This window comes from Poecilia latipinna, unplaced genomic scaffold, assembly GCF_001443285.1.
Source record: "Poecilia latipinna isolate Pla-1442-1.1 unplaced genomic scaffold, P_latipinna-1.0 Scaffold256, whole genome shotgun sequence".
NCBI lineage: Eukaryota > Metazoa > Chordata > Actinopteri > Cyprinodontiformes > Poeciliidae > Poecilia > Poecilia latipinna.
In genome coordinates, this window is record NW_015112872.1 from 6,705 (window position 1) to 16,992 (window position 10,288).

Consider the following 10,288-nt stretch of genomic DNA (forward strand, 5'->3'; position numbering starts at 1 on the left):
CAAGTAGGTGATGAAAACTGATGAACAAAGATATACAAAAATCACAGGGAAACGAGGGAGCCAGAGCAGAAGAAAAACACAAACCAGGAACATAAAGCCGGCAAGGTACTGACGGGGAAATAACGGGATATAACAGGAGATACCAGCCGGGAGTGAGAGGAGAAAAGGTGTATAGAGAGAAAAAGTAACACAGGGGGCAAAGGAGAGTACACTGGGTACTAGGAAATGAATCTCACATAAAAGAATAAAAACATAGCCACATAAAAAGTTATGGTGGGCCGAACTTGGCCTTGAGTTTGACACATGTTTTAGAGGATCTAGTGCTCACGTAACATTCTCTAGTTGGTGGACAGACTGGTTGCTTCCTCGTTGAAGCTCTCCTTTAGGCTCTGGGTTTCTTACCTGGAAAACCTCTATTTTAAGTCGTTGCATGGAAAATCCATCCCTGGAACCTCTTTTTCCAAGGTCAGACTTGAAAGACAGCTTCTCCAACAAATAAAAGTCTCCCTATAGTTTTATTACATGTTGAGATCAACCAGAATGACTCTGTCTAAGGCTTTATGCGAGTCGTTGCAACTTATAGATCCTACAGCCTTCCAGACTGGAGATCCGCACACAAGGAACAGCAACTGAACAATCACCAACCTTAAAAGGTTACTGCTTTATCTCTGGACTAGCAAAACGTGAAGAAAACAATCAAATTAAATGAGAACAATATAAATATTGTTATATTTATGCTTGACTCTCTGAAGCAAAGTTTCACATAGGGAAAACCAAAACATCTGATGTGGCCGGAAAACGTTTGGCGTAACCTTTAGATTCATTCAGAATGAAAACCTGCGAAACATCCACGACAATCAAAACAAATTCAGCGACTGTTAACACCCAGAGACGCGCAACTGGGATCCCAATCAATTTACCGAGAACTGACAGCAATTACACTCATGCTCTCATGCACATGGATACACTCTAAAGCGAGGCAAGTTTATTCAAATGTGACTTATCTTTATTTAGCAGCAGCAGATTCCCAGGGCGCGCTCTTTCACGTGTGTGAAAGGAATCATTTTGCCTCTTTAAAGCCACAAATGGTTGGAGCTCCAAAGATTTATATGGCGGCGGCTTTTAACATTTCATTTCACCTTCCTTTATGTTTCTGTTTACTCCCTGCAAGAACCAGATGTCATGACAAATGGGTGTAGAGTCCGCTAGAGACAAGGGAATTAATTTCCTTCCTGTAAAGAAGAGGAAACGTGTCACCGACTTGAGAGGCCTGTATTATGTGGGATGTGCACTCCAAGGTTTCCATTTTTTGCAAGACAGCTTTTTTTGTCTGTGCCAAATCTATATTTGCTGATAAGACAAGAATGTATTTGAGTTTGCTACTCTTTAGCAGAACACATTAAATTCATGCCTGATGTCAAAAATAATGTGCGTAGTTGGAGATCATTCAGGGCATGGGAGGAATATTTGATCATCCACTCAAGTAAAACAAAAACATCTGAGAGTCGGATTCTTTGCCACAAGATGTGGGAATTGCACTGTTGTTTTGACCAGTGGATACAGTTTAATTAATGTAATAACATGCGTGAACATGGGCCCACACCTGATCAATTTTAACACATTTTTGAGTAAGACTGATGACAAGTAGAACTGCACCAAAATGAAAATTTGGGTTGATATCAATATCCGATATTAATAATGCTGCTGTGGCCGAAAACCGATGTTTGCCGATCATATATTATAAATATAATGTTATATTATAAATAAAATATTTCTCTACCATTCTGAAAACTTTAAAAGGAACTAGCAGAAACAGATGGCATCGAGATGAAAATAAATATTGGCTGTTCATATCAATATAGTTAAAAATGACCAATGTTGGCCAACACTGATGTGCTGATATATTGTGCATCCCCAATGAAAAGTAATGAAAAATATATCTAAGCTGCCCTTATTATCATGTATTGAGTCTTCAAGTAACAATGAAATATAGGTATCTCATAAAGATGGGCAAGTTCAGCAGAATAACAGCTTGTGAGCTGTGTCTAGGAATAAAGTAGAAAAACAGGAACATTTGGTATATGTTACATTTTTGAAGTTTCTCCCCACTTTCCCTACTAGTTTATAAATTATGGATAACTCATTCTTATCAAACCAATATTTTTTATACTTTTACCTTTTTGTCTTTCTTTTGGCTTTGTTGTTTTGTTTGTATTTCCTTCTAATTCATGTGAAACACTTTGAACTGCCTTGTTGCTGAAAATGTGCAATATAAATAAAATTATCTTATTTGTCCTTACTGTTTCCAAATCAAAACTCTAAATTTGTCTTCTTTTAACACGCTGGTTGCATAGTTTGGGGCAGGATATTGACCAAACCACTTTAGCAAATGCCCTTGCACCTGAACATAATTCTTCAGATCAGGCATCCTTTGCTTTGTGAACTAGATTATGGCAAACTCTGATGTACTGCATACTCTCTCAGTGTTCAGCTAATAAAGTCTGCTGGAGCTCACCAGGGATAAAAACTGGACCAGTATGAGAAAGCGTCTCCCCAAATAAACTTTAACAAGCACCCCTTTTCTCATCCAATACTTTTCAGTGTGAGTAGATGGGTTCGTTATGAAAAACAGTAAACGCAGATTTATTTACCTTCATTTTTGTGCGTATTTACTTTTAAAATATTCACCAACACGACAGCCTAACGGTTTGGAGAAGCAGCATAAAAATCTGTCTGATTCTCGGTGAAAGAATGCATTTCAAACATGAAACCCATTCACGGAAATCTCCCACATTATTATTAGATGTTCCGCTTGTCCTTCCTACGCTGCTCCTTGCGCCCTCCCCGCCTCGCGCTCTCTCCGCCTCCCCTCCGAGCTGCGCGCGGCAGACCTCGGAGCGCGCAGTCTGATGGAGACGCTCCTGACGTGACGTCGCAGCCCGTTTCGCCGTTTGCCCACACTAACGCGGATCGCACTGAGGATAGGCGGACTGTATCTTTACCGTCAGTTCAAATTGGGTTAATCACACGAAAGCGGCTGCATAAAATCGACTCAACTCCATTGTGAGTATTTTCTTGTTTTAAATCACGAACAGGGACAATGTATATATATTTTTTCCCAGCTTAAATTTGGAGTTTTGATTTTTTTTTTCTTTCTTTTTGAAAGGAGCTTGGGGGATAGAAAAACATTAAGTACCTGATTTTTAAAACGGTTACCCGATTTTTTTTCTCTTTTTTTTTGTTATTTAATAGATTATGAGTAGAAAGGTAATTATTTTGTATTTAGTTTATTAAGCTAGAGGGGATTAATCACCTACGTACTGCATCGTTGCAAACTGATCAAAGGTGAGCTACGCGCCTCCAGTTCTGTTTAAAAGCAAGTCCTGGTTAAACTGTTTCCAGTTCTGAACAGCTGGAGAATATCTCTGTGACATTTCTCCAGGGGGTAGACTTACTGGAGTTCTGTAACACGCAAACAGCTCTGTTATGAGTCAATTGTAAGCAGTGGACAATATCCATTTTTAATACTTTCCTACACATACACATGTAAAAACTATATGTTGCTGTTGTTTCTTTATTATCTGTGTGTCATTTTGGACATTTGCGGTGTTCTTATAAATTATAACAGTGTTTTTTTTTTTGTTTTGTTGTTTTTTTGTTTTTTACAATGACAAACAATTGCCATTCTTTGCCAAAATAACATTATGGAACAAAGAGATTCATCAGATCTGAAGGACCCAGCACGGTCGGATCGATGCCACAGTTGATGCACGCTCACGTGGTTGCAGGACATTAGTTTTAGCATACACCCCACTGAGCCTAGCTTCTGTGAAACCCTTCCCGTTGCACTGTCCATCAAGGTACTTTATCATGATGTGTGGTTTACAACAGTGTAGTAAACACAGCGATCGTGGAAAGAAGAACAACTACTATGAGTTCACAAGTTTGGAGAAGAAGGAGGAAATAGTGACTGACGAGCTGCAGGACGTCAGATACTTTCCGTGTTATTGGAAGCCAAAAAAACAGAGCTTCTGACCAGAACAGAGCAGGGGGAGCTCAGTGTTTTGGTCCAACAGTTGGCCCTTCTTCAAGGCCTCGGACAATTGTTCCTTAAAACTATCCACCCTGCTCTCTGAAAAACCGTCTCTGGAAGTCTGGAAGAGTACTTGAAGCTGTTTTCCACACTAACCAACATGTTAGTTCTGACCAATCACACAATATACTTCGCCTGGACAGGGGGCCAAAAATGTCACCAAGAAGTTGTGGCAAGAAAGGGTGACGACAAGAGGCTGAGGACAAAACTATTCAGTTTTTGTCACACAATTGCAACAATGGGAACTGCAGAGCCACTGAGCAATGAAAAAAAAAAACAAAAAAAAAAACTAATGCTTTTCAAATGATTTCCATACCCAAAGATATTTATATTACTTGTTCTTGAATCAGAAAATATTCATTTTTTTTGTTCTTCCAAAGGTTGACCTTTAAACTTTAGCTTATTCAGCATCCATCCGCTCGGGCTCCAAACTTTACAGTTAAATGTATCAGATGCTCTACCCTGTACATCCAGTCAGCATTGCTTTTGCTTTTTTCTACTTATTTCTCCTTTTGCCTCTGCTATATTAAATTCATTAGACTCTGCAACATTGTTTTCACCAGATTTTTCCCACAATTTCCAGTTTGCCAGAGTCTCCCATCATCCATGACTAATAGCCATGCCTTTCTGGTACAAAAATCTGATTGTGTGTGGGGGGGAGCCACACCTCAGCTGCAGTCAGTCGAACATGTTTCAATATTTAGAACTGAATCTGGAGACCAGCTGGTTGTGTGAAATAAACACTGAAGAATCACAGGTTGTGGCAACAAAGATATTTTTTAAGTCTTTCACATGACTAAAAAGTAAACAAGTTAAGGCTGGAAATAGCAGTGGAATGGAATAAAGGATTGGCAGCATCAGCGTGGCAGTGTGACCGTTTATCTCTCTGATTTATACTCGTTGCAGTCACTCAACTAAACACCAGATGTCGATGTTGAGCGGACAATCCTGGGATAGAGCAGAAATGGAGGCAGCAGAAGAAGAAGAGATAGAAGGAAATCCTGTCTCTTTTATATAAAAAAAGAAATAAATGTATGAATATTTATTATGAATTTATATATGAATAGATACATATGAAATGCACCGAAACTTATCTTTGCATTTTTGGACACAGTGAAACGAGATACTTGCGCATGCCAGAAAACAAATGACTTATTTATACTTGTTTACAAGTATCGCGTGGCCTATCAAATGTATCTTCATATAGTGTTACTGTCTGACCCTGTGGTCACTTTCTCCCTCTTCCTCCAATGCTGAGGCCCTGACAGGTAGGCAAGTGACCTTTCCACAGTCCCACCCTTCTGGACTGGACTTCCAGTTCAGCTTCTAAATCACTCAAGTTGCCTGTTTACTGACAGCTTGAGGGGGAAAGAAGTGACCCTTAATGTAATGGAACAGTGAGACAGATCCAGAGGGGGGAGTGACAGCATCTGTTCACAGTCCATAAGTCTTCACACACCTAAGTTAGACTTCAACTGCACCTTGCCCTGCAGCGTATTTGGTCCGCTGGGTGGAGAGCCTTTATACAGAATTTGTGGAACAAATGCCTAAGCTGAAAAGCTGTCAAAGCAGTGCTTCTCTTGGCAGGGCCTTGTGTAGAAAGGCTTATATAACAGGGGAGCTATGATAAAAAAGAAGGAATAAATTGTGCCAAATTAGATTGTTTGGGCTGGATGCTGGGATCCACCACAAATGGAAGTAAGAGATTCTTTTAAAAAAAAAATAAAATAAAAAATAACATTCATTAGGTGCTGGAATGTGGGAGAGATGAATGATTTAGAAACATGATGGCAATGTCCCAGAGCTTCAGGACAGTAACTTTTTATCAGAGATTGCGTCAATAGCCGTGGCGCATCGCTGTCTTATTTCAGATATGAACACTTTGACAATCGATGGAGATACGGTTTAAACAAACTTGGAAAACAATTTGCAATTTAATTAAATGATATGGGGATATCTGAATGTTTTCATGATTATTTGATCTTATCAGTCATCAGAGAAAAGCTGAAACACAATGGTTAAGACCATAGGTGCTGTGTTTATGGGGCTGAAATCTAAGAGTTTCATGAATGTAAGAGTTTTTTTATACATCTGCAGGGTCACATTTTGCAGCACTGTTTCTCTAAAACCATCACAGATTTTATTTGCTTGATTTGACTTAAATTCAGATGACTTTTCAAATTGTTTAAGATAACATAGCTGCACTATCTTGACTTAAACTGCACGTACGATTAAGTCATTTCATACTGGTTAAACTAGAAGTGGTACTATAATTATAACGCTGCAAGGAGGAGTCATGGGCACATAGAAATATTTTCTGTTATATCAAGAAGTACTTCAAGTAAAACATTCTTCATTCTAGACCTGCAGCTACAAGTCTTGCTTTAACGGCAACACATTACAAAGGAAGCAAAACTTAAACTGTTCTAACAAGTTCTTTCAAGGGCTGAACCAATGTACTCCTAAAAGAGAGACGTAACTCTGTACATGTGCGCAGGTCACTGTTGCTCCCACACTTATCCTGCACATGTGCACCACTGTGGTATTTAAGCAGCTTCTTCTGTAATATCACAGCAAAGAACTATGAGAACATTGCTTAATGCAACAGTACTCCATACTTTCTGCACTGAGTCACTCTGTGCAAAGAGTCAAACTGCCTGCATAAACCCATTTATGATTATTTTGACTAATATTTATCTTTGCACTCGTCGGGGGACAGTTCAAATTCCATGGCCAGATTGTTAAATGATCCATAAACACGGAATAGCATCCACTGAAATTTGTGAATTCCACACTTTTGTTGCCAATACACATTCAGGGGAATCCCATTACTTTAAAATCTGCACCATATCCCCTTAATTTCTTCTGTTTTAGATGTTAGAATTGTGAAGATCCTCCATTTATAATTCTTCTTTGATTTTGCACTTGGTTCATTTAGCTTCTGCTCTATTTTTACCCAGAGTTCTTTGAGAAATTGCCGTATAGAAAAGGCTGTTAGTGATCAAAACTAACATTAAAAAAAAAAAAAAAAAAAAGAGACCCCCCTCATAAATCCATCACTCTGCACTGCCCACCCAGACTGACACAAGATCTGCCATATGTATTCGCCCAACGCTTTCCCTTTACCTCCAACGTAATGTTTCACTTTAAAGTAACACTGAACCAGATGACACGTGGCTATAACAAAAATATTTGAATGCTTATGTATAAACTGACACGCACAGATGCAAAATCTACTTCTACTTTTACAAACACCGTATCTGTGCTCCAGATGTCACTGTGGACTGTGGTTATAAATAGTTAATATGACCCTTTGTAAGGCTTGTGTCCATTTTGTTGAGACTGTACTTTTGTGCTTCAATAGCCAGTTAGTTCAATAGTCTGAAAATCTACACTAAGTTTTTATTTCTTCTCTCTCTCTCTCTCTTTGTGGAGAGTGAAAAGAGATTGGAGCAATAATCCAGCACGGAGCGATGGATTAAGGTGGTTTCCTGAGCTGTTTGTGCTCTCAGGGCAGTTTGAGATTTCCTGTAAAAAAAAGAAAAAAGATTTTTGTTATTTCATTTCTTTCACATTACTTTAACTTTTGATGTATTTCCAGTCCACACAGTAAACATTTTATGATTACCTCAGTTTTCTCATGTATCTTTGTTTGGCCAGTCTGCTTTCCTTTTGTAGCGTTAGAAATTTTGTTTTGCCTCCCAATTCCATGGTCTGCAGCCAAGCTTCCGTCACACAATGTACTGTAACGGATCAAGATGTGCTTACATAGCTGTAAACATAAGGACGTGATTTAAACATTTTTCAAGTGAGGCAGGGGAGTGCATGTGTGTGACTGTGCAGAGTGCTGGCTCTGACTGCCTCTTCTGTTTAACTAACAGAGATCCTCATGAGAAACCCTTCACATTCTGAGAGGTTTCAGTCCTACCGATTTGTGATGCACAGCATTTGTGTCGGCAAATCCTCATTATCAGTCCCATTTTTCTGCTGTCTAGGAAGGATGAGATGCGCATCATGTTATCATGAGTGCAAGATGGAGGTTCAAATATATAATGAGATCGCTTGTGTCCATTTTTTTCCCCGCCTTGTCTGCACACAATTAATCGTCGTGCAGGACTTTAACTTCCCATTTATTGTCATAGCTAGCACCCATCTTAACAACCAGTACATATACTGCTAAATTAATTGTAAAACTAATGTCCATTGTCAAGAACTATGAGTATATTCTTCCTTTCCTATGCAGAGGAGACCCAAAACCATATTGATCATTAGTTTAATTAAAAGGCCAGTTCCAAATCACAGCTTTAGAGTCTGAAGATCCACAGCTGATTAAAAATAACGAGGACCATCATTTTTCTATTTTACAGTTGCAAGCTACTGATATGGTGTTATTACTAATAATTAAATGGAACCACGGTTTGCGACATTTGATGAAAAAAAAAATACAAATCAATAGTTCAAAAACAATCCAATTAGGCCCATCTACAGCTGAAACCACAGTTAGCAAACACCATATAAAAAGACATGAATTTTTTTCACACTGTCTGATGTGAAATCAGAATAAACTTTTCTGCTTTTAGGTCAATTAGGAGTACAGAGAGTTTTTCCTAATTGCCAAATGCCAGAAAATGAGAGAGAATTTTTTGAGGTTATTTTGATTTATTTCTTCAAAAGTCAAAAGTTTAAACACACTTCATTAGTATTGGTACCGTAGCCCTTATACTGTATGACTTGGGTCAAATGTATTTGTTTTCCTTCCACAAGCTTCTCAAAGTAGTTGGCAGGAATTTTGGCCCATTTCTCCTGACAGAACTTGTGTACCTGAACCTTGTTTGTATGCTGACTGGGTCACACATGCATTTTCAGCTTTGCCCATTAAGGCTTGATAGGATTCAGATCAAGTCTTTGTGATGGTCTCTCCAAAACAGTGACTCCAAGCAGCACTCTGGAAAATGATATTAAGGCATTTAGATTTAAATTAGGCTATTCAATTTGAGGATAGCAAGGGACAAAGATAAAAAAAAATGTGAATAAAGGCTTGAAAATCAGAAGGGTTGTTGTTCCAGCAGAACCGTGACCAGAAAATGGCTGGTTGCCAGAAAGATTTTAGCAGCATCCAGAACAAAATGGTCCCAGAATCATGGTAGCAAAAAAAAAAAAAAAAAAAAAAAAACAAGTCCTGTGGGGAAGAAAAAGGTGCAATGCAAAAAACAACTCAAAAATATGAATGAAGTGCACCTGAACAATAGTGTTCATGTTTGTAATATGTAAAGAGAAGCTACTCAATGTAGTGTGTGTGTTAACTTGAGTTCTTATAAGAATATCATCAAGCAATTAATGAAATATAATTTGTTGCTTTATGGTGTTGAAGTTATATAACGTAATGCCCTTAAGATTTTGTCATTTCTTTATCTTTAGAATACAAAAAAATCAAGTGAAAATGTCCAATTTAATCTAAAAATAAAATAGTTGCTTCTCATCTTGACTTTGATTCCACATCAATCCAGATGCCAAGTCGTTTTAGGACATTATTGTTTAATGCACAGGAGTGCAACGTTTTATTTTGTTTTAGGTTTTTGATCTGACTTTACCTCATGCCCATCTTTTCTCTTCTTCCTGTCACAGATCAATTTTCATACTAAATAAATCCCAGGGTTATATCTCATGCTCATTCTTCAACTGCTCATCCCAAGATATTGTGTTTTCTCTCCCCCTGCTTTATGCTTTGTTATAGAAAATGTTACGCTGATATTTTAATTAGCTTTGTTTGTAGGATGTAAAGATGTTGAATTTAGGATTACAATCAGAGACACCTCCACTGTAAAAAGTTGAAGTATTCTATTATGAGTGGGTTTCGGTGTCATTTCAAGGAGGGCATTTCTGTCCACTGATATTTCATTAAATCAGGTCCTTAGTACCTCTAGAAGGATCAGAAATAAGGTCTCCTCCCAAGCCCAGCAGCTATCCATACAGGCATGAGGATATTTGCATGGATTCCTGATAAATCTTCCCTGAGCTATCCCATTATGACATCTGCAGATGTGTGCAACCACTTTCTATGCAACTTTTCATAACTTTTATCAACTTCCTTATCACATATGAGTTCAGATCTGGCTTAAGTAACTCAATCATTACAGTTGTCTCCAGGGGTGAAAGTAGTGACAAAAGTGAGACCTAAATTCTGAACATCATGGC

At 38.3% G+C, this 10,288-nt stretch overlaps 1 protein-coding gene across 1 annotated transcript in view; it reads left to right on the forward strand.

The window, feature by feature from the left end:
* The first annotated feature begins 2,864 nt into the window (after nt 1–2,864).
* The window catches only part of chst15 (carbohydrate (N-acetylgalactosamine 4-sulfate 6-O) sulfotransferase 15), a 28,743-nt gene continuing 21,319 nt past the window's right edge, over nt 2,865–10,288 (forward strand). Inside the window, exon 1 of the mRNA XM_015033043.1 lies at nt 2,865–3,063. The gene's annotated coding sequence lies outside the window, so the exon portion shown is untranslated. The remainder of the gene's footprint in view (nt 3,064–10,288) is intronic.